Here is a 27,689-nt window from a genome sequence, read left to right on the forward strand (position 1 = left end):
ATCTCAAACCCTAGAATTAAACTCTCAGGTTCCTGACAACAGATTATTCCATGGTGACACCATACTAACCAGTGGAGATTAAAGAACAATGCTGAAATATGGCTTAGCTGAGCTACTTTATTTTCGGATGTATGTTCAGTATTGCTTATCACCCAGGGCTGACATTTATTTAGAATTTTGAACATCATAACAATTGATAAAAGATTCTAGCTGCTTAAAACGTACTGCCTATAATGAACTTACACATTGCCATGAATAAAGATATCAGTTTAAAAACGCCATATAGGTTTCACTATAGTTCAGTCTTCATTTGCAAGATATAAGATGGAAGATCAACTCAGAATCAAGACAGACAAAGAATGGAGAAATTGATCTAGTAGTTCTTTTAGACAGTTACTACTTGAGATCTATGAAAAATACAGAGCCTGTAAAAGCTACACAGTCTGTAGTTGGAGTGATGGCAGTTAAAAGCACTCGTTGCCATGAGGACGACCTGAGTTCAGTTCCTAGCACCTGGGGCAGGGAGCTCACAACTGCTTGTAACTCTAGCTGCAGGGAAAATGAAACCCTTTTCTGGCCTCCATGGCTACACACACACACACACACACACACACACACACACTCACACACTCACACTTGCAGATATACACATAATTAAAAATGAAATAAATCTTTTATTAAAATTTACATAAACTGGGTGGTAGTGCTCATATTTAATACCAGCACTTGGGAGGCAGAGGCAGATGGATCTTTGTGAGTTCGAGGCCAGCCCATCTACAGAGGCAGTTTTAGGGCATCCAGAGCTACACAGAGAAACACTGTCTTAAAAAAACAAAACAAACAACAAAAGTTACATAATCCCTCAAAATGGACAACCTAAAGTTCTGTTTATTATTTGGGAAGTGCTTGTTTATTATCAAACAAGGAGATGGTGAGCTCATTCCAATTCATCTCTATTAGACATACAATACAAACCACATATTTGAAAGCAAAAATTATACTTTGTATACAAAATTCTGTATTTCTTGAACAAATTATAGACTGTTGAAATTTTTCTAAATTACTATAATTTTCACAGATTGCTAATACCTTGAAAATATTTAAACTTTACCAACTCGAATAAAGCTTAATATAACAGGAGAGAAGTTTGACTTTCAAGTTCATCTGTTCCAAAAAAATAACTGTATCATAGATACTGGTAGTATTTCAGCTCTTGATTGAAGAGGAATACAATCTCAGATCTCATTGACAACAGATATCCTAGTTCCTCTCTGTTGTGATAAATTACCCTGACAAAAAGCAAGTTATGGGAAAATGTTTATTTTAGTTCGCAATTCTAGGTCCCAGTCCATCCCAGGAAGGGGGTCAAGGCAGGCACTCAAAGCAGGTAGTTATATCCACACTCAGGAGTAGAGAGAGGATGAGTGCATGCATGCTTCTCAGTACTCAGCTTGTTTTCAACACTTATACAGCCCAGACTCCCCTGCCTAGGCAACGGAGCTGCTCAATGGGTCTTTCCACACAAATTAACATAATCAAACAACCACAGACATATCCACAGGCTAACCTGGTCTGGACAATTATTTATTGGAACTTTTTTCCTAGGTGATGCTAGATTATGTCAAGTTGACATTTAAAATCAACCATCGTATAAGGAACAGATCTTTCTTTTTAAAGATGGTATATAAACATGCCTGTACCACTAGTCTACTAGTGAGGATGAAGATTTTTGAATACTATAATATTCATCCATTAAATAGAAATGTCATTTAAAATCTTATCTTCTGATTTAAAATGTAAATCTTCACCTTTTATTTTTAACTTGGAAAAGACAAAGCAGGTAATGAATGAAATTTACATCACAATGTCTGGCTACCACACACATAATTACTTAGATAATTGAAGACTAAATTAATATTTCCAGCCTCATTATCTTCTCCCCTCTGTTGTTATTATATGACTGCTACATTTTTGGATGTTCAGATTTGGGGATTAATTCTGTTGAAATCATCCTTGAACTTGGAACTAGATAGTAAAGGAATGGGGAGGAGGAAGTTCGTAGGGGATGGGAAGTGATTTAAGAAATGCAAACCAGCATACTACTTGATATGAACCTCTACAAGCTCTGATCTCCAGATTCTGTGGGTTGCTTTGTTCTCAACAACAACTAGTGACTGGATCTGCCTTGCTAACCTGTCTAGTGTCCTAGTCTTTCAGCAAGGTCAATGGCTCACAGGGGTTATTGTTAGCAATGCTATGTGTATGTTTACTTCCAAACATCATGGCCAGTTTCATTTCCATCTTGGGTCTCCTGTTGTACACCTTCAGTTAGCGTAGGCATTTCCAAATAGACTGCTTGTCTAAGACTACCATTTATTTTGATGCTGCCATATTGTTTAGTGATTGTACCAATCACTTTCCGTTGTAATGGCAGAGGACCTGAGAGAATCAATTGAAAAGGAGAAGAGGCTTAAGATGGCTCATTGTCATAGGTTTTCCTCCACGGTCAGCTGGTTCCATTGCTTTGAGCCTGAGGAAAGGCAGAACACCATGAAGGTGTATGTGAAGTAGAAAACCTGCTCACCTCACAGCATCCAGCAATCAGAGAGGAGAGGAGGGCTTAGTGACAAGATATGCCCTTTCAGAGCACACCCTGAGTGACCTGCTTCCTCTAACCTATGCACTGCCTCTGAGTTTCCCATATGCCTAATAAATACTGTACTATACAACTATTAAGTAGGATATGCATCACTCTAGTCTCCTGCTACCATCTCTCCTGCCATCCCATTGCTTGGAACAAGAGAACAGACTGCTGAGGTTCTTAGGGGCCAGTTTCCTAGGGCAAAGCTTAGAAGGAAGAAGAGTATATCTAGAGTGGGGGGAGCATGTGGTCAAGTATACCACCGTATGCACAGATGGTGCAATCCTGTGACTTGGAATTTTGGAGTAGAATGTGTAACTAGGCTAGTCAAACCTCATTTTACAGATCAAGAAATTATAAACCAAGAAAATAAAAATGATGAGTTTGAGCCCAATCAGTTTCTAAAAGAATAAAAAGCTATCAATAATTCCTGTGTGCTGTTCAGCAGAAAGTACTTGTGACAGTTTTTTTTTTTTTCTCAATAATATATAATAGCAAACTTGAAAGCAAAAATACCTTTGATTACTCTTTTCCTTCCTCAGAAGCTGAAGGATGGATGGCCTAGGAGGATTTGTTGTTTAAAATGTCCCAAATGTTCAGGGAAATCCAGATATGACAGGGTAGGGTTTTATCTGCATGCTGTGATTGCTTTCCAAGCACATTCATGTTTGGAGTAGAATTAATGGTTATCCATGTTGCTGTCTCCTTGCCAGCTTTTAGATGGCTGCTGTTCTTCCATTCCAGAAGCTTCTTGAGTTCCTTGACTTTTCCACAGATTATATTACATATTACAGCACAGAGAATATCATTTCCTAGACGTTTTCATGATTTATTAGTAGTATAAGCTTTCAAGCCAGAAAGCATTGGGTTCAATTTGCTGCCATATACATATATCTCCCATGTATGATTTCAAGTAGCTGCTTAATCTTGTTAACTATAATACTGGCACAATAAAACCCAACAGTTCTTCTGAAGTGTTACCTAGATAATATATACATAACTTACTATTCTTCATTTGAGTTCAGTGTGGGAGAACAGAGGAGGAGGAGTAACCAAGGTCTTGAGGTCAGAGGACCATGAAATCTTGAAGAACCAAATGGCTAGTTTCAAGATGGTGGTAAAGGGGACATGGAAAGACCCACGATTGGAGTAGATGAGGCAGAACATAATATAGAGCTTGGTATAGTGTAAACACAACCTGGGTCCACAAAACACCACAGAATTTTCAACTGTTTCAACAGCGTTTTTGGGTTATGAAAGGCATACCAGAAACTTGTGTATTAAACACATATTGGGGAATTTGTAAATAGAAGGACATGTAAGTGGTGTTATGACAAGAGAGAAAACGCATGTATCACCCTGGAGACCCACTGCACTCCTCTCAGTGTTGCTTCCAGCTCCTTTCTAGACCATCCTAGACCAGACACAGGCTTAGTTGCTTTCCCCACTTTATTTTGAAATTTTCTACACTGGAAAGACATGGAATAATGTAGTGTGTGTGTGTGTGTGTGTGTGTGTGTGTGTGTGTGTGTGTGTGTTACTGTATTACTGGGAATTGAGCTCAGGGCCTCATGCATTTGAGGCAAGAAATCACTCTCCCAACCATACACCAGGTCTAAACATTCAATTTTGTGAAGTTTTTTTTTCACTCAGTACAATCAAGTTGAGTAGTTTTTTTTTTTTTCATTCAGTACAATCAAGTTGAGATTTATTCATGCTGCTATAAGAGTCAATAATAAATTGCATTTATGGTTGAACTTTAGTCTCATGTGCAAAGGTACAATACTTTAGTCCTCTATTCATGTGTGCCTCAATGTTGAGGCTTCCTTAAGTTTAGGCTGATTACAAATGGCATGATGATGATGAATGTTAGTGAATAAGTCTAAGGGAATGTTTGCTTGTGAGAAAATGCTACCTACTATGATGAGCAGATCATTTTGGAAGAAGCTTGGGCACTCTTCAGTGGTGTTTCAGTTCCTGTTCTTTGAAGGAATATATGAGGATTCTTTTTGTGTTCAGACAATCTTTTTGTTTCTTAATCTCAGTATCATAGTAGGTAGTTAAAAGGCTTTCTGTGGGTTGATTTGGAATTCCCTCCTAGAGAACAGTATCTCCCTGTGCCCCTACTTCCCACCTCTAAGTCTTCTTTGGTCAGGTGATTATTTAATACCCAAGGACTGTTTGTTCACTCTTTTGAGATTTCAGAGTACTTTATAAGTCTAGAAATATCTAATCTATGAAAAGACACTGAATGTACAAGTATAGTATACAGAAGTTTCAATGTTGCTAGACTCAATTTTATTTCATACATTGTAATATTTTCCTATTAAGAAATCATGCCACAATGTATACAATAAAATTACAGTCCTGAAGACACTGTTCAGCTCCAGTACTCCTTGATCTCTGATTCTTATAACTTTTCAGCCTGCTCTTCCATGATGATCCCTGAGCCCTGGGAGCATGAGTGGTATACATATTCCATCTGAAGCTGATCAGTTTTGTGCTTTGATCAGTCATGGATTTCTATGACAACTACCACTCACTGCATAAAGAAATGTCTCTGATGATGTATGATAGCTGTACTAAACTCTGGGCCTAGAGATATAGATTTAGAGGGTGTTTTGAAATATTTAAATTTACATTTAGTAGTTTTAGTGGAATAATAATAATGTACATTTAGTAGAATAATAGTAGCAAATTCACCTTGGGTCCAGAACCAGAAAGTGGCTGTTTATTACCATAATTCCTGCCACTATTGCATGCATGGACATATCTTTCCATGCTTGTCATTATTATTATTCGCAGGATTCATTGCCAGGTAGGACCACTGATAACTACCCCACCCTCAAGGATTCTATGTAGTACCTTTCAGTACTGTGAAAGCTAGCCACAGGGTATTTATTCTTAGAGAATGAAGAGAAATGAAGATTACAAGTCATAAGATGTTATAACTTTTTAATATAATGTGACTGAAAGAGCAAATTTTGCCTAAATATTAATTTCTAGGATATATTGTTTACTTCATGGTCCCTCAGAAGAAATGCTCAACTGGCTTGAGATGACAAGGCGTGGTTCTGATTTACAATAGCCTGACAGTGAGAATGGATTCTTTTACTTAGCCATTTCTATGTCTTTTTGAGATGTGTCTGTTTAGGTCCTTTGCCCATTTTAAAATCATACTCTTTCTCATGTTCAACTTTTTGAGTTCCTTATATGTTCTGGATGTTAATTTTGATGAATGCCTTGTAAGCATCTCCCACTCTGTAGGGTAGCTCTTAGCTTCATTTTCTGGGCTAAAGTTTTAGGTTTATACAACCCTTTTAAGGATTTAAAGTTTTGTTGCTTCACTGTCTATACCAACATTTTGAAGTGATTGATTCCTCATGTTTGCCTGTATGAAGTTCACAGACTCAAGTTTCATATTTTTTAAACTATATTTTGGGTAGTTTTAATGTGCAGAAAGAAGAAAGTATCTGGATTTCTTCTTCTCCATCCATACATAAGAATCTGGTGGCATTATCTACTGAAATAAAAAAAAAATGAATCCTAAAATCATAAGGAATTGCAAAGGTTCAGATTAAAGAAACACTGAGAGGAAGCAAAAGAGAAGACACAGGCTTTGGTTATCACAACACCCAAACTCCCCACACACTTGGAAGCTGTGATAACTGGATGATAGCATGGACACATGGACCACAAGAATGGAGCAGGGGACCTAGACCTCAGTCCAATTCATATGGTCATCTGACTTTTCACAAAAGTCTCAAGAGCACACCATGGAGCAGGCTTACATGTTTTAAAATGTCATTGTGAAAATGTTCACACTTTATGTGGAGATCTAATACATTTCTTTAGTTTTGATTCCATGTGCCATTGATGAGATGTTGAGATGGTTCTTTCTGGTTGTGACACAGGTGGACTGATCACTTTTACTGAGTAAGGCATCACATCAATGTTCCTCCACCCAAATATGAGTCAAATATATTTATATTCCCTTTCTGATGAGAAAGTTCTGTTTTGTTAGCGTCCATTACCCGAGTCATTCAAAGAGGTTCTTCAAGTGGCAGAGACCTGATTCCAGAAAGACTCTGGTTTGCTGTTTGACAGTCAGATTTTCCTATCAAATTTGTAGCCTGCTTCCCTTATCTTCATCAACAGCTCAATAACAGACATTTAGTTTAGCGTTTGTCAAGTATTAGATACTCAGCCTGAAGAAAATACTAGGCTATACTTGAACCATCTAATTTTATAGATGAAAAAATTGAGAGCCACAGCACATATAATGCCTTTAAAGAATACACTGGTATATGGTGTTCTCTGATAACATATATTAAGTTTTTGCTTGATAAAAGCTTTAGACAGTGCTTTTCTGCATTAACATACTTGGTCATGCTGGAGATCGAACCCAGAGCCTTGCACATGCAAGGCAGCCACCCTACCACTGAGATATATCACCAACCACTGCATTAACTTATTTCATTTCTTGCAAAAACTCCAAGGCATATCATTTATTCATTTGATGTGGAAGAGGAAGGAAATGCACAACAGAGAGACCAAAATAACTGGATAGGATTTTAAAGTAAGCCTGCTGGATTCTGAAATTTATACTGTGGACTATTCTTTGTTGACCTGAAGAATTTTCCAAAGAAAGCTTTGCATGAAATCACATGCAATCTGACAGCTCCAACAGACTGTAGAGCCAACAGAGCAGAGACTCATGGGTTGATATTTTATTTGTATTGAAATATGATTTTATTTGTATGTTAATAAAGTTGCCTTGAGGTCAGAGCAAGCCAGAGCAGAAGCTGGGCGGTAGTGGTGCACGCCTTTAATCCCAGCACTTGGGAGGCAGAGCTAGGTAGATCTCTGTGTGTTCAAGGACACAGCCAGCATGGCAGACACACGCCTTTAATCTCAATACCAACCATAGAAGACCTGGAGGTCTGTACAAACAGGCATTGATGAGGAGGTCATGTGGCTGGGTTTACAACCAATGAGGAAACAGAGCAGAAAGTCTATAAAAAAGACAGGACACACAGAGAGGAAGGACAGCAGAAGCAGTGAAGGGTAAGGTTTTTCTGCTCTTGCTCTAACCTCGTGGTTTTTAACTCTGCAACTGGCTCTGTGTTTCTTATTTAACAAGACGGTTACATCTACATCGTGGCAAGAATTCATTAAAAAACCCGCTTGCCTTGGCAGTGGGTCCGGCTCCCTAGCTCGGGCCTAACCCGGGCCTAACCGGGCCTAGCTCAGTTTAGGACTCAGGCCCAACCTACCTTAGCTACAAGAGGTTACCACTGCAGCTGGAGTTACTTGCTTAAAAAGCCAGTGTTAAGAACAACTCAGGCCTGTGGGAGCTACCTCTAATTGCAGGCTACTTTTGGCTGAAATGCCAGCGCACATACATGGTCCGTTGGAGCTTAAGGAAGCCAAGATAAGACACACACATTTCTTACAGCTGAGGGAAACAAAAGCAATTCATAGTCTTTAACTTGATCAGTTAAAGTTTTAAAAGCTAAGTGCAAGACACATTCAAGTGGGCTGCACTGTCACCAGCTCTTGCCTTTAGATGTAACTAGAAGAAAGGAGTGAGTTGACCCAGAAAGTGCATTCAGCACTGGGAAAGTGGGGGAGAGCTTAAGTGCAGAAGTTACTTTAATTAATGGGCCTGCACCCTGGCTCTCAGCATCACCACTGGCATTTTGCAGAAAGCACAGGGCTCTTTGTGTTGAACCACTGAAAATCAGTCTCCAGGCTCTGAAGCAGGGGTGAGGAGGATGAGCCTCTGTCAGCTTCATGTAGAAGGTGCATGAAACAAAACAAAAAAAGAATGGACTTGTTTTCTTTTCTGTGAGATGTCTTACTGAGATTTGCCTTAAGCATTTATATTCTACACTCATGGAAATCTAGTTTTCATATTTTCCTTCAAATTGATTTCTCATTCCACTGTTTTATATTTTCCATGGGAAATCCTGTATATGCATGCATCTGTTTGGGTACCATAGTAGGAAGCTTTTCTTAATCTCCAGGGAGTCTACAAATAAAAACAGGTAAGAACCTCCATCAAATTCTTTATTCTATAGGCCAATCAGTCCAGAAAAGGTAAGCCCAGGATATTTGTGTTTCAAATTTAGGAAAACAATCAAAATACTAACTCTAATTCCAGCCTTAGCTTTTTCTTCTCACTATGACAAATGAAGTTCCATATTTTAGATTTTTTATATTATATTTTGGGGTGTCTTTGCCTGTGCGTGTGTGTGTGTGTGTGTGTGTGGTTGTGCCATGCATGCACAATTACGTGCAGGTCAGAGGTTGATGTTGAAATTTTGGTCAATCACTCTCCACTTTGTTTCTTGAGACAGTCTCTCTCTGAACCTGAAGGTAACTTACTCAGCTGGCTGTTGTCCCAGGGAGGCTCCAGCCTCCACCTTCCCAGTGCTGACATTGTAGGTAATTATTACTATCTATGCTAGTCTTAAAAGTTGCCTTCTGGAGCTTCAAATGCAGGTCTCCAGGTGTTACTGGGAAGTCCTCTGCCTGGTGTGCCAGCCTCCCAGCCCAAGACATCTGTAATACCCACTCATTTCTTTCTGGCATACTACAGAGTCTAAATGCTCTAGACAACAAATGTGAAGTAGCTTCATTTTTTTTCTAATAATTACTTTAAACTATAGCAAATCAATTCGTTTTTAAAAATATTTTATGTTTTATTTATATGTGTACATGTGTCTTTGTACACATATATGCAGGTGCCCATGAAGGCCAGAAGAGTTTTTAATATCTTGAAACTGGAGTTATAGGAGGTTGTGAGGCACCAGAGGTGGGTGTTGGGAACTGAACTCTGGACCTCTGCAATACCAGCAAATGCTCTAACCACTGAGCGATCTTTCTAAGGTCTGATTAATGTTTTAGACCCTATTATCTATAGGAATGATCCTAGCTTTTAAATAATTCTGAGTTTCTGTAGGGTGAAGCATATGTCTAATTCTTGCTTTTTTTTTTTTCCTTTTCTTAGTTCAGCCCTGGAAGGTAAATCACACCCAAGACCTGTGGTTTGAGTCTGAGGAGAACAGCCTTCTTAGGACCTGAGCCTCTGACTCTGAGGAGGAAGGCCCCTTTAGGACCTGAGGCTGTGACTCTGAGGAGGATGGCCCCCTTTTCCATGTTTTTCTCCTCCTTCAGTTTTAATTTCTCTTCCATGTTTCTGGGTGGAGTAGAAAAATGAGAGTGGATGAAGAGACCTTTTCTTACCAGATTTATTTTGAGCTCCATGCCCTGATTTTGGTGCCACTCTGATAAAAAGCTATCTCTCCATCACTGGCCATGGAAAGGCCTCCAGTGAATGACTTACTCTCTGCTCTGGCTCTTGTCAGCACACCTGTGGTGTCTTTGGAGTTTCTTTCTTACAGAGTTCTGAGCCTTAACCTTCTCTTCAGGCATGCTCCTTCTAAACTTTCACCTCTGCTGTTTTGCTCAAGGATCTCAGAACATCACAGTTGACTCTCTCCTCCCAAGTCCCTCCAGCCCCTAAGGGACTCACATTATCTTGTCTTTCTAAATGGAGTGGTAAGGTTTGTAGGTTAGTATTTTTTTTTCTTTATTGCCTTTTCTTCTGCTCTATGCCTTGATAATTTTATTCTCCTTTGATCAACATACTACCAGAGCTAACAAGAAGTGTGGTCCTTTAAGAAATGTTTTAATGAAATGTGTGGTACAAGTTTTATAATATCTGTGAATTAGTTCTTGAAGCCATTCCTGTTAGGATTTGGAGGTAGGAAGGCTAAGAAAGGCCCCAGTGACTGGCCAATCTAAAGCATGCAAAGGATATCTTCTGTCTCTCTGATCTGGTCTGTAATAAGGAGTGAGGAGAGGAGGATGACCTGGTGGTCAGGGCAGTGGCACTGGGGTCTGATCCTTAACAAGCAGAACTGGCCCTGTGACCTGGGCCAGGAAGAACTCCATGGAAGTGTTCTGTCTTTTCTCAACCCTGCTGGAGACTCAGGTCTGTCAGATGATGCCACTGACATCCTGGCTTGAGACTCAGAATTCCTCTGCATTTGGTGCCTCTACCTGCAGGGTGGAGCTATCCCATTCACAACATGGGCTAGTTAGCAACCTTTTTCAGAAGCAACTGTGCCATTGCCTCTAACATTTTAGATAGTCTTAACCTCTTCCTTTCCAATATCATCCTCCCAGCTGTATTTTTTTCTTTAGAACCATACCCATTCTGTCTTGCATTCACAATGGACTGCATGGTCTCTGAGACATCTTTTTTCCCATCTCCATGAGCCTTTATAACAGAATTTCTCTCATTTGGCAAACTCTTCCCGATTCCCACTTTAATATCTGGTAGAGTGTTTTTCATTCTCTATTTTTTTTTTTTTTTTTGTTTCTCAAACCATGCCTGAGTGATGCTCCCTGCAGCTCACTCCTGTCTTTCCATTCACATAATTACTATTCCTCTATATTGCTATATTCCTGTAGTCAGTAATATATTGGTATAAATGTTATCCTTAATCTGAAAGTTGGATAAGAAAGAAAGCAAGCATCATAATAACACAGTCAGTGGTCAATAAATAGCAGTTATTAATCACTCAACTTTCTCATTGTGATTCTGAGTTAATGAATATATTTAAACACAAATTTGAGTTTTTCATGAGGGTTGTGATAGAGTTCTGGCCATCTGGCTTTACTTGGAGAGTAAAGAATGACAAGAGTCACAGGTACAGTACAAAGCACCATGGACAGCAGTGCACTGGATCGCAGGTCCTGCCTTTCTTCATCAATATACCATTCATGATTTTTAGACCTGACTCAGTACCACTTCACAGTAGTATGGTATAGCTATTTACACAAACAACCTACTTATCCTTGATAATACAAAATCACTCAGAACTTAACAAATGCTCCTCTTTTGAAACCCCCCTTTCCAGCTAGCTGTGAACCTGCATGTATGTGGTTTTATGTTTTATGGTGAAGCAATTTTCCTCTTCTAGGCTCTTGAAGATCTGATAAAGCCTTTCTCAACTTAAACTTGCTTCTTCATTTTTCCCTGCAAGCTTTTGGCTTAGCACTAATGAGCAATCAACCTCTCCAAGAGGAAGAAATTAAAGCCAAACACAATGAAAGTGGGAGATGCTTGCAGAGTGGTTTTACCCAGGATTCTAAACCTTTCCACTGAGAAGCTTCTAAAACTGGAAGAGAATTGAATGTAGCCACAAATGGCAACTGCCAGTAAAAACAAAACAAGAATGCCCCCCAAACAATTGAGGTGGCGTGGAATCATTACCCTGGAGCTTCCCCCAGGGTCCTAAAGGGAATAATTTATTTATCATTAATTTGAGGGGTGAGACCTGCCTCTGTTGCCTAATGTAGAATAAGAGGACAAATACTTAGAAAGAATTGCCACACTCATTACTCCTTGACACATGCCAACATAGACTCCCTATCTTCATTGCTTCCTGAGTCTGAGTGAGCTTTTGTGCATATGTTATCTTTTCAGACTGTTGTCTCTATAAATATCTAAACCTCAGAGGGGCCAGGAGTAAATTATTGCTCTTCTGAAACATGCAAGGTCACAGAGATTGAATTCCAGACAAAATTATGAATTTTTGATATTCCCATCTGGAATGACTTTTAGTCTGTTTTAAATTATGCTGACCTAATTAGAAAGCTTGACCATGGCTAAGCTCTTGAATATTGAAAGGATGCATTTTATTTAAGTCACATTCTCCTGGAGGGTAGCCATGCCACTGAGGCACTCAAGTCATACTTCCAATGGCATTAAATCAATGTCAATAATTGATTTTTATACATGGCAGTGGAGAGTGAGGTGATACTCTCAGGGTGGTGAGTGAAAGTGTCATCTATGTTCCCATCTTATCTTTATTTATCCTATCTATCTTTACTTCTATTTATTTGAATTCTCTGCTTCCATCTTACTCATTTACCAAATGAAAAGAGTGGCTTAGATTTTTATAACATTTTGTCCCATTTTTCTGTAGAGCTGAGGTTTTAATTTCTTAGTCTAGGGTGGCCTTCCATGGGTTCCCTTCTATTTTACAGTAATTGTGTGCTTTAGGGAATGTCTGCTTTTTTTCTTGTTGTTTTATTTTACTTTGCAATTGTCTAGAAGTTTTTTCTCATCAAGATCATCTCAGAATAAGAAAGTATTCCAGTTTCCATATTCTACTTGGGTCACACAACAGGCAGCAGGGCAATGTCTCCTGTGCCGGTAACATGTAAGAATACTGAATATTACTCAGGGTCCTGGAGACAATCTGATCCCCTTCTGACAAGAGTCCAAGAGCTAATTTACATAAAATTTTTTAAAAGTTTTAGTCAGTATTTCGATGTGTAAGAGGAAGAAACAGGTAAAGTAGAACTGTAGTTGGAGTTTTCTCCAGTACTTCTCAAGCCCCTAGCTGCTCAGACCCAAGTAAACACACAGATACTTATATTCCTTATAAACTATATGGCCGTGGCAGCCTTCTTGCTATCTAGCTTTTATGTCTTAAATTAACCTACTTCTATTAATCTATAAGTTGCCCCATGGCTTGTGGCTTACCAGTACTTTATATCTTCTCATATCGACAGCGGCTGGCAGCAGCTGGCAGCATCTCATGACTCAGCCTTCCACTTCCCAGAATTCTCCTTTCTCCTTATCCTGCCTATACTATACTTTCTGCCTGGCTACTGGCCAATCAATATTTTATTTATCAATCAATCAGAGCAACACATTCACAGCATACAGAAAGACATCGCCAGCATAGAACTTTGGCTAAGTTTCAGGCTTAGGCATATAAAAAGATTCTGAAATATGTGAGATAGTTACCTGCTTACCTGAACCAGGACTTTTTCTTCTTCTTTTTATTTTTTATTTTTTTATTTTTCAAGACAGGTTTCCATGTGTAGCTTTGTGCCTTTCCTGGATCTCGCTCTGTAGACCAGGCTGGCCTCAAACTCAAAGATCCACCTGGCTCTTCCTCCCGAGTCTTGGGATTAAAGGCGTGTGCTACCACTGTCAGGCTCTGAACAAGGACTTCTATCAGTCTTTATCTACTTTTAGGGGTTAACATACTGTCAATTTTTTTGAGTTTCTTTAATCTTAAGTCATATTGTATGAAAATTAGATCTAGAGGCTCTTGGTTGAGATGAGATCTTTTATGTATGGACTAAGTGACTTTGCACTTACAATTTAGTTTCTGAAATAGTCTGTTTGTAAAATGAGAAATCATGCTTATCTGGAAGCAGTGAGAACTGGAGAAGTATGAAATGGCTGTCACTGTGTGGGGGCTAATAGAAAGCACTCAGTTACTTAACATTAAACATAATTGCTACTTTTCATGCTATGCACTTGATGAGACAGGCTGCATGCCAGATTCTTTATCCAAGAAAGTTTCTATAGTAACAATAAGCTAAGGACCAATGAAACAGAAAGGGGCAGGCATTCTAAATTCTAAGTATATTCTTGTCAACAGGAATAGCAGGTGCACAGATCTGGGTGCAGGGAAAGAGAGAATGCAATATAGGTGGGTCATACCAAAAGAAGATGGAGAGGGGAGTAAACCTTGGTGTTGGGAAACAATTAAAGCAGATTAGCTAGACAATTTAGTTTACTGTGAGAAAAGAATAAGAAAAATTACAGTTTGCTTTAGTTGAGAATAGTCCAAGTAGTACTAATGACACATGAAAGCCAGAATTGAGGGTCATCTTGTAGAATACAAAATTGATTAGTAAGAATTGAAAATTCATGGTCCTAGTCAAGTTGGGCTATATCACCAAAAGAACAGCCTCAGCTTCAAATACTGCAGGCAAGGTAAGTTAGCATTTTTTGTTTGTTTGTTTTTAGGACAATCATGATTCCTCTCCAGTTAGAGGCTCAGCTTTCAAGGGAATTTTGAATCTTATACTAACCAGTGCTCAGCATTTTCCTAAAAACATATTGACCACAGCTCACATATCTGCTGTTATTTCATGACTTCCTCCATGGGAAAAGAAAATAATTAATCTAGATGCAAAGTTTTTAAATATGTCTTTTAGTTAATGTGCTGCGGAATTGTAGCACAGTTTTGTCAGCCACATGGTCAGGAGCACCTTGGGCCTACACCATTGCTGTCTTCCTTGGATAGTAAACTGACTCCCACCCTTTGCACAAGTGCATAGGACCTGATTTCTTTTCTGTAGGAAGAAAATTAACTTTTGAAAACCAGTATGTTATGGTTAATTTGTGATGTTTGTTTGAGTCTGGCCTGCTGGTTGTTTTCAGGTTCTATGAAGGCAGCCATGGTTGTATACTAGTTCTTCCTTTTTCCCTGAACTCTAACATGGGACATAGACTTAAGTGTCATCAGAATGAGTGAAGACAGGAATATAGTCACGACTAAATTTTCATGAGAATATATTGATTTAAATGTATTTTATCAGCTTTTTGAAATTCTATCTTTGTCTATTGATGGTTTAGGTAATATGAACTATAAAAGGAGTAGGTTTCAGACAAAAAGCATTGTATTTTAATCACTCTCTCAAGATAAATAAACAAAAGATGTAGAGTTATTTAACATTTTCTTTTGATTAATGGATTTACTTTCCTTGGTACAGTGTTTTAATTAAAATACTTTGGACTCACAAGTTGAGGCTATGCCTAAAGAAGGCACTTGGATAGTATTGAAAATGACATGAATTTACATGATAGCATGACTAGGAAATTGTTCATGGAACCACAAAATAAAAACTTGGAAATAAGACACTTTGGGTCTAAGTATTGTTCTGCCCCATTAGCTGTGAGCCGTTAAGCAAGTCATTTTACTTAAATGCGATTTCTTTCATCTACAAAATTAGGACATTAGTCTAGCAGGCATCTAACATCTACTTCAGTTATTGTCATAGTGTCCTACAACTCCAGGGAAAAGAAAGTTTTTTTTTCTTAATCTAAATATCTGATCCAATATGACTAGATTAGGTAAGCCCACCGATTTTTCTAGTCAGAACCTGCATATGAACTGAATTCATGAACACAAGCTAGTTAGTACCTTCATTTTAATATCTACTCTAGTTTAGTTTTGACTAACTCAACAAGGGGAGGGAACATTTTCTTGTGAATTTTAAAATACTGTGTGTGTTTGAACTCTGGGAGAGAAAATTAGTTAAATCTAAAAAGTATTCTTGGAATAATTCTATCACACAGTGAGTGACGACAGCCTGTGTAAAAACTTACTTATTTGGAAGCAAGATATAGTTGGGTTTAGGACAATCCTTGCTTGAATAGTATGAAATAAAAAGAAGAACCCTTTCCAAATTGTTAGAAATAGCATATTGCCTTATAGTGAGGTTCTTTTAGAACTTAAAATAATCATTTTGTTTGATGGATATGTTCATATACTTTAGATAGCAACCATCTATTAAAATGTTGTTCTAAGGGTTGTAATAAAGCCTAAGATCAGAATCCTTAGTTTCTATAAGTGATGTCACATTAAATCCCATTTTTCACTACTGTTTATTGATTGCCATAAAGCAATAACTAGTATTTTATAACTATAAAGAGTCAGGAACACAGAAACACTATTTTTGATTTGGTCAGACTAATTGTTGTTAGCAACTAATCAAGTCTTTTAGTAGATACAAAGGAATAAAAGTGGTGATTTTAGAGTCAGTGATTGCCATGGTAACAAGTGAAGGAGTCACTGACTGTTTGTGAGATGGTGTAATATGCTGATACACACTTCAGTGTGAATGATCAGGGGTTTTGTAATCTTCATAGTCCCATTACTTCCTTGCTTTGATTCATCACATGTACCTGCATGACTCAAGGAGTCTGATACTCGCTTTAATATTGAGACAGGAGTATTGTTATCATAATCCTCCTCCTCCAAGTCTTAGGTACTTAAACATTAATACTTATTATATTGTTTACTTCTAACCAATGAGAATAAAACTTCAGATTCCTTCATAAGGAATTCTTCCTGTTATCAAAAAAGACCAGGGTCCATCTCATTTTAACCTGCCTTCCATTTACTTTCTTACATTTTCACTATTGCTATACTACTGCTTGGCTGAAGCCCATGAGCAAGAAAAAGTTTCACTGGGGACTGGATGAAAACATAAAATTGAACATTTATGCAAAATTCTAAAAATTGGCAGCTTATTTTCACATGTAATAACTCACTTGATTCTTAAAATATGCCAAGTCAAAGGTTATCAATCACCTTATAAATTAGTGAGAAATGTAATGTAGCTTGAACAAATAAGCAATGAAAAACTCAACCAAGAATCTTTTGGCTAAAGTCAATGCTCCTGCTACTATTAAATGTTGAATTAAAAAGTAAATTAAGTCACCATTTGCTAAATTACCCAGTAACTTTTAAACCAACAATCTTACCAATTTTATTTAGTATTTCCCCTTATTTGACTAAAGCTTAAATTATTAGTGCTATCATTTGTGATATCAAAAACTATAGAAAATAGGATTAAGGAAATCACTGTTTTGAGTTTAATTACAGAGACCTTTTTCTGCCTACATTCTTATGCGATATTCTTTGTGTTTTATATATAAGTTAAACATGGATTTTTTTCCATTCAGCCTTCTGGGCATTCATAAGTATAATGAGATCTGTGACTTGTTAAATAGAAAAAAGTCACAGTTACTGTCTGATTAAAATTGTATCTTGTTTAGAGGACACAAAGCAAATAGCAATCAGAAAGGCTAACTAAAAGTCAAAGACTGAGTAACAATTACAGGATCACTGTGAACTATACAATATTAAGTTGTGACAATTTTGTTGGCTTTTCAGATTCCTTATTCAGATTTTTTCCTTTTGTGTACATTGACACCTAAGGATAGAGAACCATAGGACTGGAATTACTCAAGCTCCAGATTTAAAGAGAGGGAAGAAGGATTGTAAAAGTCAGAGGGGTCAAGGACATCACAAGAAAAAACACAGAAACAACTAACCTGACTCATAGGAACTCACAGAGTCTGAACCAAACCAAGAAGCCTGTATGGAACCTACTTAGGCCCTCTATGTATAAGTGACAGTTGTGTAACTTAGTCTATTTGTGAGACTCCTAACAATGGGAACAGGGGCTGTCCATAACACATTGGCTGGCTCTTGGGAACCTATTCCTCATACTGGATTGCCTTGCCCATCCTTAATACAAGGGGAAATACTTAGTCTTATGGAAACTTGATATGCCATGCTTTGTTGATACTCATGGGAGGCCTGCCCCTTTCTGAACAGAAGCAGAGGAGGAGTGGATTGAGGTGGGGAAGAAATAGGAGGAGAGGAGGGAGGGTAAAGTAGGGTTGGACAATAAATAAATAAATAGATAGATAGATAGACAAACAAACAAACAAACAGGGGTTGGGGATTTAGCTCAGTGGTAGAACACTTGCCTAGCAAGCACAAGGCCCTGGATTTGGTCCTCCACTCTGGAAAAAAAGTTAAAAAACAAACAAACAAACAAATAAATAAGTAGATAGATAAATGTTCAGTCAAGGTCAATGGCTAAGCAAGAGAATGAGGAGACAGCCTTGAAAAGTAACTTTACATAGATGCTTCCTAACTCAGTGTTTTCCTTAGGGTTGCTGACTTGAAACTAATGGCGCTTTGACACTATGAGTCATTCTGCTAGGCGTGAGTTTTCCTTCCTTACACACAGATAGCGTCTCCTCCTTTGCTCCTACCTGACTATGGTTACAGTTTTTCCATCATAGAGGATGCCTTCTTTTCATAAAGAAGGTCAAGAGAATTCGGGAGTTATAGGCAGACAAAGCCTTTGGGAGGTGTTCCTCAGAATCACTGTGTTAAGTGTTTAGATACACTGATCTAAAACCCACAGTTCTCTTTTTATATTGTTCCCAACATCATACTCTGTTACAGGTATGTTTTCAATACTTATTGTTTCCTTTTACTTACAACATTGCATTTATTTGTTTTTGATGTACAAATTGTTCCCTTCCTAGTATAAATGGAAGCAAATATTAGTCTATGACAGAGAGGGAACTCAAACTCAGTTCTTGGAGTCTAGCCTGAGATTTTTCACACTGAATGTTAAATCAGTCTAGTCTCAGATTAAGACATATTCCCTGATCTTTTAGTTATAAACACAATTTCTTAGTGCCTATAAAGTGTCTCCTAACATGGTTTGTTTACAAAAAGTAAAATGTATTTAAATGAATTTTGTATATGACTGAATATCAACACAGCACTTAATATCAATGCACATGGTCTAGTGGTAATATTTAGTAATACAATTTTCTAGAAAGATTCCTGAGATCTCTGATTCTTTCTTGCCTCATTCAGAATGTGTCCAATTATACAGGCATGTAGAGACATCCACAACCAGTTAGTTTAGAAAATGCCACTAGCTATAGCCTATTTTTTGAAGAGCCATGACAAGCCTCACTAAAGAAAATTTCATTGATGTACTTTTAATCTTGTTTAACAATAAAAATTCTCTTATACAATATTTCATAATTTTTACAATGAGTGTTCTGCAAGGACTGTATGGAATGGAGCACTCTTCTGTTTTTAATGGACATTTTGCAGATGGTAAAGAAGAAATCAGAGTATGGAGAAGATATTTTTATTTTTATTTAGTTAAAAGAACTAATCCATACTTGGTAATCAGCATGCTAATTGTAAATCCTGTTGCATGTTTTAATTAAGCTTTAAATCTTTCCCGTTTAAGGTACAATAGGTGAATTTGACCCCCAGTGGACAGAACTTGAGGGTGTCTAATGCTTCTGCTCTTCTTTGCTTTTAAAGAAGTCCATTTTCATTCAAAAGTAGAGTTTCTGCTCATGGATTCATTACAGTCAGCCTCTCATATTTCTGTGCCCATTTGGAATAAGTGTGATAAAATTAGTACATAGCAGAATACTTTAAACAGAGTAACAGTGCTTTGTGGTACTGCCTATCACTCTAGATTATGTCTTTGGAGAGGACATTTGCATTACAAAATATTGCAAATATTGAGCAAGCCTTGGCATAAACAATGCCTGGCTTGTACTGTTCTGTCTGCTGTCTTTAGAGAACTAAATGAACTTTTAACAATACTAAAATAAAAGCTGCTACCTACAACATAATGGAAATGGAAATTCAGGAACTCATATTTAGAAGTGGAGCAAGACAATGCCTGAGAAAGATGAGCTGACTCTCACTGCAGCTGCCAAGCTGAGCATGCACCAAAGTATGTACATGAAAGCCTAGGAATCAAGTGGAAAACCACAGGACTCATGGTTAGTAAATCAGCACAGAAAGATGTATTAGAGAAGGTTTAAAGGAAATCTCTCACTCATCTCTCCTGCAAGTAGCACCCCATGAAGAGTTCAGTTAAGACTTTAAATTTGGGAGAAATTTAAGTCTAGACCTTAGATTTGAAACCTAGAACAGGCCTGACACAGTTAGCCAATATCTGTGGCCCCTGGGCAGGACAGTCATGGGCAGAGTTGATGAAAGCATCAGCTGGGGTAGTTGGCAGCACCTCCAGCTGTGGAGGCGGCACTTCCAACTGCCCAAACTCAGTGGAAGCACAAGGAACAAAATGCTAGTTGCTTCAGAATACAGCACAAAGCTCAGAACTGTTTTGATTTAGAACTCAGAGTCAGGTCCATGAAGGAAGACCTGGAATAAATCAAAAGGACATAGGTCATAGGTCACAGATAGCAATTTCAGGCCAGTGCCAGACAGGCCTCTGCATCTGAAATTTGGCCTTAATGCACATCCAAGAATATGCAGGTTCTGGCAGCTGTGAAACCTAGGCCTGACCCAACTTACAGTGGCCTAGCTGGCCAACATGATCACAACTCAGAATTTGGACATGACGTAGACATAATTTCCTAGAGTTTGAACATGATGGTAAGCCCTGACAGCACTAGCACATAGTTCTAGGCTAGTGAAAGCTAACTCTGGGAAGATCCCTCTGGATTCCACCACCATGTAAGGTGAAGACATAGGGATTGCTCTTCTAGTTAACATTGCATGTAGCTGATTGCTGTGATCTTGGAACACTACTCTAGCTCAATAGCAAGTAGGACCTGGAAATGTAAAACTTGTCATACATCAGTGTGGTGTAGGTATTGGCAGACTTTCAGTGTTTAGCTTATGACACAGTATGGTACTTACAATGGCCATAAGTGTGACATATAATCTGGGGTTGGTTCATATGAATACAAGGTCTCTAGTAAGAGTAGGGTAGATTCTGCAGGGTTAAACAATTGTCATCAACTAGGGGCAAGTTATCTGGACCTAACCTGGAGCCAAGGATTGGCTTCTGGAGTCACTGTGGTCTCTCTTTGTTCTCCTTGAACTACAGACTATATATGATACAGCCTGAGTTTTGGATATTTCTCCTGTACTGAAACAGCAACAGCAAACTTCCAGCACACCTGGGCACCATTAGGAGCTGAAATAGCAAACACAGACTAAGAATTTCTGAAAATATAGGCAAAAACAAAGCCAAATTCAATGCTAAGCATGCATTCTTAATCCTTCAATGCATACATGATTTTTCTACTGAAAAGAAATGAGTTTTTAAGAAATCATGGCATTACCCAGTACAATACTGCACATTATGCTGCCAGAAAATGACCAAGTCATAATTGGTCTGGGAGAACTCCCAGAGAACAGAAAAGCTGCTCGAAAGAAAATCTGTAAGCTGCAAGAAAACATAGGAAAATATTTCGATATTCTAACCAAAGAAAAGAAAGCAATTAAAAGAGACCAAGTAAATTCTTGAGTTGAAAAACATACTCAAGAAAATTAAAAACATATTAAGTGATATCAAACAAGTTAAACCAAGGAACTCTAAGGCAGGCTACTGGAACAGTGGGAAGATGAGAAAAGGATGAAGAAAGCTCGAGGGCATGAGGACATTGTGAAAAGAGCAAATATTCAGGTTCCTGGAGTTCAAGAAAGGTTGGAAATGCCAAAGTGCACCTAGCTCATTATGAGAAAAATCTTTCCAAACCCAGAGGAGAACAGATGTACAGATTCAGGAAAATCAAAAGTCCCAAGTCAGATTGAACTCAAGCAACTCCATTCACAACATGTAGTCATCAAGCTCTGAATCATGAGACAAGAAACGCATAACGCAGAGGGATGCCGGATTTACCTAACAGCAGAGTTGTCGGTAACAACCTTAGAGGCCTGAGGTCTGGTTAGCCTGAACTCTCAACTGGACACATCCTAGTTACTTGAGAAGAGAATCTCAAGTGAGGGATTGCCCGAATCAGAATAGTCTGTGAGCTTGTCTGTGTAGCTCTGTCCTGTAGGTGTAGGAGGGCCTAGTTCACTGTTGGTGGCACCATTGCCTGGGCTGCTAGACCTAGGCTGCATAGTAAAGCTAAGTAAGCATGGGACTATGAGGAAGTGAGTAACCAGCAGACTTCCAAGATTTCTTTCTTTAGTTCTTGTCCTCATGTCCCTCTGGGAGGGGCTGTGACCTGGGAGCTGAAATAACCTTTTACCTCCTCTTAGTTGTTCTTTTTATGGTGTCTCTCACAGAACTAGAATGGAGCTACCACACCTGGAGAGAATGAGGTGAGATTTGCTTCACTGTGAATGGGGTGATGGGAACAGAGGGCAAACAGTGGCCAGCTGGGAATCTGTACCTAGCAAAGCCATAAGGGCTGAAGGAGAGATGAACACATCCAATACAACCAAAAGAAGTGAGACCGTGTATCTGCCAGACCTGATGTTGAAGGGAATTCTTCAAAATCAAAGACCCAGGAATTAATGAGCAATGAGAAAACACAGAAAGGCATAGAACTTACTAATAAGTGATTATATAATCAATGCAGAATTCTGCAATACTGTAAATACAATGCAAAAATCATTCCTGCATTTAATATGAAGACTGAAAACAAGAAAAATAACTCTATTAACACAATGAAAGAGAAATAGAATCTTCAACGTTCAGACCATGAGGAGGAACAGGTACAAGTGGGGAATTCTTCAGGACATTGTCTTTTGTTTTTAAAACTGATTTCTGCCTTATCTTTACACTCATGTCAAGTTGCTCTCACTCAGGAATAGCTTGTTCTATGTGAAAGATTTACTTAAGCCTCAAAGTGAAATCTATAAGAGAAAACAATCTAAAATAAACTAAGTTAGTAAAACACTATTCCAGTGAATCACTCAGCCACAGGGAAGCTTATAAGAGGGTAACAAAGGCAACCAATATAACAAACCAGAAAAGAAGCTATGTGAATGCTGAGTGTGACTTCCCCATCAGTAAATATTATATATTTATATGTAATATAAATAATATATATTATATCATTGATTCCCTAGTTAGAAGCCAGAGTGACTCAATGCATTAAGAATGATCCAAGTATGTTTCTCTCACAAAAACTCACTTCTGAAGGCACACAGAAATATGAAATGTGAGGGTGCAATGAGATATTTCATGCAAATGGGGTCCAAATCAAGATGGGAATTTTCAGACTTATTCTGGATAAAGTAGAATTTAAATAAAAATGTATAAAAAGTATCAATGAAGGTCAATTTTAATGACACAGAGGTTAATTCAGCCAAACGAAGTAGCATTTCTAACATTTCTATGAATATATCCACCCAATATCTGAGTACCTCATATATCAAACAGATATTAACAAACCTAAAAAAATACACTTGGTTGTGAGTAGGATATTTTCCCTTATACTCCTCCCTATAGGTTCAAGATCTGGTCCTCAGCTTGTGATATGATTGGAAGATCACAGTGGGACATTTGGGAGGCATGGTTTAATGAAATTATGAAGGAAGTACACGGTTTTGAAAGTCATTTTGTATTCTAGTATTTCTGCTGTCTTTTTTTATTCCTTGGTCTCCATAAAGCTTTGAATGCATACTCTGATGATATTGTACCACTTTTCTCAAGGCTCAGAGGCAGTAAACATCCATCCAAATCTCCAGAGCAGGAGACTGAATTAAAAGAATTCAACTGAAAATGAAAAGGGAAACATTAAAATTGATACTACAGGGCTGGAGAGATGGCTCAGCCCTTAAAGGCTAGACTCACAACCAAAAATTGATACTACAGAAATTCAAAGGATCATTAGCTAGTATCATAAACCACTATTTGCCCTATATGCTACCCTAAAGGAAATAGACAAACTTGTAGACACTTTCACTTTATCAAGGCTAAATCAACAATAAGTAGAAAATAGAAAATTTCAAGTGGCCCAATTACTATTAAAAAGCTTCCCATCAAAAAAGAAAAACCACTCAGGATATTGGTTTCACATGGGACATCTCCCAACAATTTAAGTAAAAACTCATGCCAAGTATTCACCTATGTTTTATATAAAATGAAAGAAGAAATAGTTCTAAACACATTCTATCAGGATAGCGTTGCCATATTAAACCCAGATGAGGATATAACAAAAAAGAAAACTACAGACTAATAGTCCCAGTGGAAATAGATGAAACTTCTTTTAAGGAATTAGAAAACCAAATCTACTATCATGTTAAAAGGAATACTCACCTTGAATAAGTGGGATTCATCTGAGGAATGCTAGAATGGTTTAATATGTACATCACAATATATGCAGAGAGACATTTGGTAAAATTCAATTTTCTCTCATAATAAAATTCTAGAAATTAGACTTCAGTGTTACAAAGGTCACTTGTAATAAGCCAACAGCTAACATACTGAGTGCATAAAGACCTGGAAGATATAAGGATGCTGACTTTCACTGTGTTCATTCAACCTAGTACTGAAGTCCTAGTCATGGAAGTCAGCTAGGAGAAAGAAGTAAAGAAATTCAAACTGAAAAGTATGCCATCAAATTGTCATGGTTTTCAGGTGACATGATCTTATCTATATAGAAACACAAACATCACACAGATATGGTTACTTGTTAAAACCAATAAATAAATTCAGCAAAGTTGCAGGATACAAACTCGATGTACAAAACTCAATAGCATCTCTAGAAGCCAATAGTGAACTACATGAAATAGAAACCAAGAAAGCAATCTTACTGATAATAACTACAAATAACAAAATATATAGGAAGAAAATTAATCAAAGCAGTGAAGAGTCTGAACAATGAGTATCATTAAAAATTGACAAGAGCTAAAGTAAACAAAAAGTGTAAAGATAGTCTATATTCCCAAACTGGAAAATATATAGGTGAAATGTCTATACTATATTTTGTTGTTTATAGATACAATACAATGTAAATCAACCTATGTAGGCTAATTCTATAATGAATTCCATAGTGATCCTAAAATTTATATTTAACCATCAAAAGTTGCTAGTAGCCGCAGACATCTTATACAACGTATCACTTTTTAGAAAATGTAAGAATCCATAATAAATTTAAAATGCTATATTTTTGCTAAAATATGCATAGAAAAATCTAAGAGTGAGTGAGCATATTAAGAATCTTATACTCAGTCAAACTAAAAGAGAGAACATATAATAAATAAAATTATTGAGAAAGGGGTGAAATTGCAACAGATACCAATGAAATGTAGAAAATCATTTGAATGTACATTAAAGACTTCTATTCCATTCAGTTGGAAATCTAAACAAAATAGGTTAAGTTCCAGACACATATGACCACCCAAATTAAACTAGGACACAAACAGCTAACCAGATCTATCACAGCTAGACTGAAACTGGTATAAAAAAAAAATCTACCAACTACAACAATCTCAGGCCAGATGGACTCAATGATGGTATAAGAACTTTAAAGAAAGGTGAACAGCCATCTATCACCAAACTATTCCTAAAATATAGGAGATACTACTCTTTCTTACACAGATTCCAAAACTGAATGAAGATACAGAGAATACTGTATTGCCTCCCTTATGAAAATAAATTTAAAAATTCTCAAAAATGTGTGCCAACAAATTCAAGAACATTTAAAAAAATAACCATTCATCATGATCAAGTTGTCTTCATTCCAGAAGTGCTTAAGCATACACAAATCACTAAATGTGTTGTGACATAAATGTATTCGAGGAAGAAGTCATATGATCATTTCAAAAGACATAGAAAGAGGCAATGACAAGTTCCAACAACACTTTGCATAAAAGCCCCTAAGAAACAAGGACTAGAAGGAACACATCTCACACAACCAAAGCTACCACTCCACTCTTTCTATTTTGGGACAGCAATCTTTTCCAGTTCCACTTGATGGAGGCACAAGGCACATAGATTTCTGTACCTGACATTTTGTTTAATATGATATCTCTAGTACCATCCATGTTGTCTCAAATGACAATACTGTTTTCTTTTGATGGCTTACTGGTGTTTTGTTGTGTATATTGTCATGTTTTATTTATCCATTCATCACTTTTGAACTCTCAAAATTCTTCCATTTCCTGATTATTGTGAATAACTCATCAGTGAACATGGTTTTACAACTGTCTCTTCAGCATGTTGACTTAATTTTATATTTATGTATACATAATTAAAAATACATTAGACATATTTTTCATTTCTTTTAAACAAGGATGAAATATAAATATTCAATCTATTTTTATTATTTGATGTATATATTGACCAATTTTGGAGGTTAGATCATAAATAGAATTTGTGGTGCTTGATGAACATTAACATAATTTGAAATGATAATTCTTTTAAGATTCTAAATACATAATTTTGAATTTTAAAAAATAGGACATTATTAAAGACTCTACATAATCTCCTACTCAAAAATGAAGTAGTTATTATTCAAGATAAGATGATGAAGAGGTCATGAAGAGCTATTACTTCAATCTGAGATTCTGAGGAAATGAGTCTTTTGAAAATGATGCAGATTTACTGTCTGATAATGTAATGCCGGGATAATGTGACAACAGAAGTGTCATAGTTATGAATATCGGCCAACTCCAGTATGAACATAGGGTGTTCCAGCTATGGATTCTAGTGTGAGAGTGTGTGCTTAGTGGTCCTGGCTTCTAAGAAATGAGATGGAATAAGAACATTTTTAATATTTCTTTCTTTTCTGAGTTTTATGAGAGTACCTTTTTGTGTTTATCACATTAAAATACAATGGCCTCTTTATACTCCTGCTTTTTATTTTTTAATGTGTAAAGTTATATCATTTATTACTCTTGTGTACATGATGGGTGTGTGTTTTAGATTAGAGGAAAATCACGAGCAATGGAGCAATGATTGTAGGTAAACTGCACGTTTTGCAACTCTCTGGGTTTGGTGTCCTGACTACCTGAGGAGTCAGGCAACACCTTGAGCTGCTTAGGACAGCTCTGATGGCTCAACTGCAAGGAGACAGTTCAACCCTGGAGGGCAAGGTATCATGGACACCTGGAGCTGCACAGAACAACAGCTCTGCCCTGAAGGTGTCCTGGACACCTGGAACTGTTTAGCACAGCCTTGAGCACTGGAACTGCAGGGAGATAGTCCAACTGGAAGGGAAATTTTTATGATTTCTCAGGAGAGTCAGGCCTGGAACTGCTTCATCAGGGAAGGGTATCCTGACTGTTCAGGACAGTCAGGGTATACCTGGTGTGATGGGGGATGGTCTCCCCACAGGATATAGCAATCCTGCTCTTGTCCTGGAGAGCCTCTACAGCTGGGCTTTGCTCAGCACCCACTTAAGGGGGCCTCCTAACAGAGCTCTGCTTCTCCGGCCTAAAATGTTGCTTCCTTTTGCTTCACTCTGTGAAAGGGGAAACCCCTGCAGAAAAGTAGCAATCTCCTCTAGTTCTAGAGAAAAGTGTTACTTGTAGTTCTGTCTACTGAGTGATGTCTCAGCAAAGATCTTCTGTTGAGCTACTCCTGACTGTCCTGCTCTTTCAGGTCTCTTGCTCTGTCCACTGGGGGAAGTCTCAGCAAGGATCTTCTCCATGTCAGTGAATCTTCACACCCAAAAAACTCTTTTGAGGAAGAAATTTATTTGGAAATGATAATAGCTACCTCTACCAGGATGGAGAGAACAGACTTTTTTCTAACTAACTAGGCACGGTGGTTTACACAGGAAGTCTTGGGGGTGGAGTCAACCCCATGCCCAGGGTTTTTCTATCCTGCTCTGTGATTGATTGGTTTTACAATTCAGTTGGTCAGGGCAGACATG

General features: G+C 37.7%; 1 protein-coding gene across 1 annotated transcript in view; it reads right to left on the reverse strand.

Annotated features, from left to right (window-relative positions):
• The window catches only part of Cntn5 (contactin 5), a 463,340-nt gene that overhangs the window by 131,600 nt on the left and 304,051 nt on the right, over window positions 1–27,689 (reverse strand). The gene's annotated exons all lie outside the window — the stretch shown is intronic.

The sequence above is a fragment of the Onychomys torridus genome, chromosome 7 (assembly GCF_903995425.1).
Source record: "Onychomys torridus chromosome 7, mOncTor1.1, whole genome shotgun sequence".
Taxonomy (NCBI): Eukaryota; Metazoa; Chordata; class Mammalia; order Rodentia; family Cricetidae; genus Onychomys; species Onychomys torridus.